The sequence below is a fragment of the Amblyomma mixtum genome, chromosome 5 (assembly GCF_055824585.1).
Source record: "Amblyomma mixtum isolate Tamu chromosome 5, ASM5582458v1, whole genome shotgun sequence".
Lineage (NCBI taxonomy): Eukaryota > Metazoa > Arthropoda > Arachnida > Ixodida > Ixodidae > Amblyomma > Amblyomma mixtum.
In genome coordinates, this window is record NC_143016.1 from 11,720,986 (window position 1) to 11,726,985 (window position 6,000).

Here is a 6,000-nt window from a genome sequence, read left to right on the forward strand (position 1 = left end):
AGCAGTTATCTTGCCTTCGCATTACATGCCCTGCCCAAGCCCATTTCTTCCAGTTGAATTTGACTAGAATGTCTTTAACCCGTGTTTGATCACTGACCCACTCTGCCCTCTTCCTCTCTCCCAGCATTGCACCTATCACTTTTTTTTTCTCGTTTTTAGCCTTGCTAATCCATTACGGCTGATTCCATCTAAGTTTCGGTCCGTCATTTCAAGGCACCAGTTGCCACAGACCAGTCAGTTTTCTTGAACTGAGGACCTTTAGCGAAATTCAGTGAGCGGCCTTTTGACATATCGTTCTTTCTAAAACCGAGAAGGAACAGCTCTGAATTCATGGATTGTGAGGCATGAGAACACTCCAGGAGTGTGGACAGGCGGGATGCAGCAGCTGTCGCAAGGACCGAACAAAAAACCGCGCGCCTTCACATTTTGATCATTAACAGCACGCGGATATTCACCTTGTTTGGGCCAACAGAGGTTCCCGGAAAAGCCTGGTTGCGGAATTTCGCATAATATCCAATGGAACCTATGACAGCGCCATGACTCCCGCGGAAATGTGGTGCCGCCACAAAGAGACAAAATCTTTCCATCCATTTTACGAAGCTCAGCAGGCAGTATAACGCAGGCTTTGATTACAACCAAGCAACCTTAGCAGAATATCAGGTGTCATGCGAAATTCGTGCTTCTCCCACAGACGCGCAGACTTGCGCACACGCACGCACGGGCACACAGAAACTAGCACACACAAACCGTTGTTGCTACGACGCATTTAGGCCACTCTGGGGTGAACGAAAAACGTCAGGACCCACATTACCAATACGTTAGTGTCCGCCGCGCTAAAAAGCACCGTGCAAGTCTATCACTATCAGAATTGGGCTAGTGCCTTTTCCTTCCATCTCCTTTTACTTCACTGGCATTCCTGGTAATGAAGCCGCTCACCGCTATGCTCGAGGTTTCGTCAGGCGAGCAGGTGAGGAGGCTTCTGGCACGGGAGCGCCCCGAAGTGAGGCCCTGGACTTGATCTGGCCAGATACGGTTAGATTATTACGATAATAATAATACCTTTATTACGATTATTACGACACGATTATTAGGCCCGATATATCGGTTCGCTCAGAAGAAGAAAAGCTATCAGGTGGTGACGGCTGAAGACGTGGTCGGAGCCGAACCCCTGGACACACTCTAGCATATTCCCCTACCTGGTAAACCCGTTATGTCAATTGTGCCGCAAGCATGGCGCTTTGGACCGCACAACCTGGGACTACTCGGAGGATTCGCCTACGGTAGATCTAGTTGCATCTCCCTCTCCTGAACAGTGGGAAGCTGTTCTCGCCAGTTCGGATCCTGGCATTCCGTCCAGGGTGACGACGAGAGCGCTAGAGGTCGCCGACAGACCCCAACTGCTGGCCACCTGGAGCCTGTGAATTGACCAAGTAGACCCACCATTCGATTTGCTCACAAATAAAATTCTCTCTCTTTCTATCCTTCCCTGTGTGTGCGTGCGAGCGCGCTTGTCTCTGTCTCTGTGCGTGCGTGCGGGTGCATGTGCGTCCGTGTGCGTGCGTGTGAGAGTGTGCGTGTGTGCGTGTGTGCGTGCGCGTGCATGCGTGCGCGTGCGTGCGCGCGCGTGTGCGTGCGTGTGTGTGTGTGTGTGTGTGTGTGTGTGTGTGTGTGTGTGTGTGTGTGTGTGTGTGTGTGTGTGTGTGTGTGTGTGTGTGTGTGTGTGTGTATGCGCGTGTGTGTGTGTGTTTGTGTGCGTGTGTGTGCGTGCGTGCGAGTACGTGAGCTTGTATTAGAATGTTTTGTTAAAGCTAAACAATTGGCAAGAGAAGTGGCAAGCTGTTGCGAGAGGTTTTTAACTTAGTGTGTGAAAGAAATGAAAGAGCGCCGGCGGCACATTTACTGATACTTAGGGAGCCAGATAAGTCTGTTAGCGTGAAGTACTTTGCTCTGCCTTGATTTGAAAATTTGGTGACAAATATTACACTTAGTCGCAGCAACGATTTTTAAATTAGGTTTTTGCCTTGCTGAAGCCTGCAATTATTGAGGCATCGTGAAAGTCTAGACGACTCGAACCTTCATCACACTGGAGCTGTACCGATATCATAAAGGTGTAGAATAATTGGCATTAAATAATATTCGGCATGGACAGTAATCTGGAGCAATCGTCTATGACTAGGCGGCGCATCTTTCAGAATTGAACAAGGTTTTACGAAGCAACAATATGAAAGGGAACAACGAACATTTTAACACTAAATTGCTGGTTTTCTTGTTACTTTTAACTAAATTCAAGGATGACTTTTTGATATTATCCGCCTAGAGGAAAACTAGTTATAAAACAGAAAAACTCTGCATGTCACACACAAATGCGGAGCATTCAATAATGAACGATGACGATTCATTGTTCCCTCTAATTTTACTCGCGAATGTACAGTTAGCATCCCCCAAATACGCGATCAGAAGAACGATGCGACCAACACAAGAACGAAAACATATTAACTGCTGGAAAAGAAATAAAAGCTCTACGCCACCAAAGTTAAAATTAAATGCACTAATCTCCAGTTCATTTCAAATAATATCTTCTTGTTTTTATGCTCTGATTTCGGCTGACTTGCTCGCGTGTCATTCGAGGCTATTACCGTGTATTTGAAGAAACATCCTTTGTACGATGTTGATGTGCATCCGACGACAGTGCATCTACTAGAAAAGTGGGCATATCGCAAACGCACGGACGCCCGCTTAGCGCCTGCGGGCCTGGAAATCTTTTTTTTTTTTTTATGAATGCCTTTTCAGGGGTGACACCGCGTTCTATTGGGGATCTTAGGCTACGATCAGCGTTCCGCATCCCGCCGCTCACCCCATCCCTCCCAGTTCCTTCCAGGCCTCGTTCTCCGAGCTTCTTTTGATATATTTTCTCTTTTTTTTTAGCAATGCCTTTCCTCAGGTGATTATGTGAGTCATACTTGCTTTTATACAGAATCCCTGAAGGCTTCCCATTAAGCGGTGTGTTTGAGAGATCGAAGATTGTAAGGCACGAAAGGAGAGCAAAATGTGGCGGAGAGGAGAGAGCTGCTCTAAAATTGAGGCCGCGACGTGGCTTTAGCGGACAGTTGATTCTTTGCAAGCTTCGCAGTCATTTAAGTTTATGGTCTAAGTTTGGCTGGCAAATATGGCCCTGTTTTTTATTTCTCTATTTTTTTTTGATATCCTCCCTAGTTCCTGAAGCTACGGCACTTTTTATACGTTGACTTTATTGGGTAAAGCACTTTTAAATGTGGGCACATCAAATTTGTAGTACGCTTAGCCGTCCTTAAATTAAGCCGCATTATAAATCAAGCAGCGTTATTGTATGTCACTACCCCCTGCTTTTAAAGGGTATCGGCAACTATGAAACATGGTATATCGCGAAGCAAATAGTCGTAGGTGATAAAACTAGATTAACACAAATCCTGCAGTCATCATATGGTTAAACTTTCGAGGGGAATGTAGACAGTGCAAATAAACCTTGCGCTGACATTAAGTGTCGCAAAATTGGCAGTATAAGTTCGGGCGCACTGGGAAGCTAATGAAGTGTACGTCGTAGATATTGAAATATAAAATGTGACTTTAGAGAAGTCCTACAATAGCCGTGAAGCTCCTATTAATTTTATTTCGGTTCATTTTACTTTAGTTTGTTGTGTTCTGTTTACCCCAGAAACGTTGAAGCTGGGCCCAATTACTCTTTGTTCCTTACTGAAGGAATTAAGTCTTAGTGCACATCCATGCAGTGCATGTGTCAATTACAAATTGCTTGCTAGGACCTCAAAAAGATCTAGAACGTTGACGACACAAAAAAATAAAATTGAGAGCGGGCAGAGCAGGGGAGAGTGCATCGACCCGTAAAAAAAGTAGAGCTCTAATTCGTGGAATGTAAGCAGGCGTGAAGCTCTGAAGTCCCGCGGTGAGCAGCGCCCGTGATTGGGCTTCAAATGCTCTGTACTAACAAAAGCGCGAACCGGAAGGGAGCTTACGTTCCAGACGACAGCATTACAAGCAGCGAAGAAAGCCTTATGAGCAAAATTCAGTTTTTTTTTCCTGCTTTAGAGATTTTCTTATTGAGAATGAACAACTCTGTTCATCCGGATTGCAAAGTGAGGCAGAAGGAAAAGAAATTGAAGTGATGCCAATTAGCAGCAAAGCGAATAAATAAAATTATGAAACTCTCTGACGGTCGAGTTCTTAATTCCGATAGTTAATATCAGAATAAACCTAAAATACAAAAGTTAGGAAAGCTGAGGAACTACTCGTAACACCTTAAGCAACGGAAAAGCAAAAGGAGAACAGCATCAAAAAGATCCAGAATAAAGCTAAAACAAAATGACGACAGCTGATCATAGCTGTTACTTGTAGCCCCCTCTTACTAGAGATTTATGCGTTCAACTTTCTTAGCTTCTTATTATTTTGCTGGAGAAACAGTGAGCATTTACTCGCACACGAAAATACTCGCTTTTGTCTCCTTAAGAAAACAGATCAATGAAAGAAAAGTTGACTCAAAAGGCCCTCTGAAAAAAAAATAGAGTACTTTGAAAGTTTTTTTTAATACTGCGATACTTACTTTTGACTGCGAAGTTTGAGGAGGAATGCAGGGCGTCGCCCCACCGGTATCCCAGTCGGTAGTCACCAAAAAACACGAGAGAAAAAGAAACAGGCCAGCGGTGAACGTGAGTTTAAATACAAAAGGAACGTTGAAACGAAGAGTGGAATGGAAAACAGAGGGTGGAGGACGTCTGAACAAGGATCAGAAAGCAGTCGAACGTGAGCAGCGTGAAATACGACAGGGATACGCCACCCAATGGGAGCGTACTCCCTAAACAGAAAGGAGTGAAAAGGGAGTAAGTTATCCTCTAACACACTTTCTTTTAAAAAAGAGAGTGACCTAGAGGACACGTTACTCTCTTTTTACTCCCATAGAGGCGTATTCGTGTTTAGAGTGTTGGTGCGCAAACTTCGGAGGGGGCATTAAAATTTACAGGGACACCTAGTTATATTAAGCGTTGGCAATGCGGTAGCATGAGAAGATTTTCATGCCTTCGCCGAAAGTGACGTCACTTCCGTTATCGTGAGGTCACTTTCCTCCAGCAATGGGAATTCTCCGGTTCCGGTGACGTCACTTTCCTCCAACGAGTGAGCGAATTTTATGATCAACGACGCATTTTTTTTTAGGAGGCTACTAATAATATCGCCTTAACAACAAGTAATATTGTTGAAAAAAAAAAGGAAAAAAACAAATACTCTGGGCGTTTTACGTGACATATCAGGAAAAGAACACTTCGTGATAAGTAGCCATATTGTGCAAAGCGGACTGCTTGTTAAGACCGCAGAAAACCGCACTGCGAACACATTGAACTATCGCAAAATATTGTTAATTTTCTGCGACGAAGCGGCCTCCAGCGCTAAGCTTTGAGGCACAAATGTCAAACAGACCTTTAAGAAAGATGCACATTACACGAACAAAAGAACAAGGTGTCTTAATGGTAAAAAGACAAAGAATTGAAAATTTTATTCCCAGAGAAAGTTGAAAATTCGGCGGCAACGGAAACGTGTTCGACACACCTAGCCTAGAGAAGGAGCTCCTCCTCACTGGCGCAAAGTCGCTGTCGATTCGCTCCGGAAAATCTGTTGCTTCTTCGGCGCCGGCAGAGACGACTGCCGCGGAGGCTTCAAGAAAGCTGCCAGGATTCTTCCTCATGATGAACGCCGCAAACGCGAGTTAGAAACAAGACTCCGGCGCCTGCTCTCACAAGGCGCACGTACCGGTGATTGCGAGCGCGGCAGCAGAAAGCGGAGAACACGCGGAAACGATCAATGCTGGCGGCACTTTTGACGGATGAGCGATGGGCTGAAAAGCGTGGAATTTCGAAGAGCGCTCAGCGCCCCTTCTCATCCAAAACCGCCAATACTCCCTCGCGCATAAATACCCCCTCCCCCCCCCCCCTCCACCCGCCCTCTCCCCGCCCCACTCCC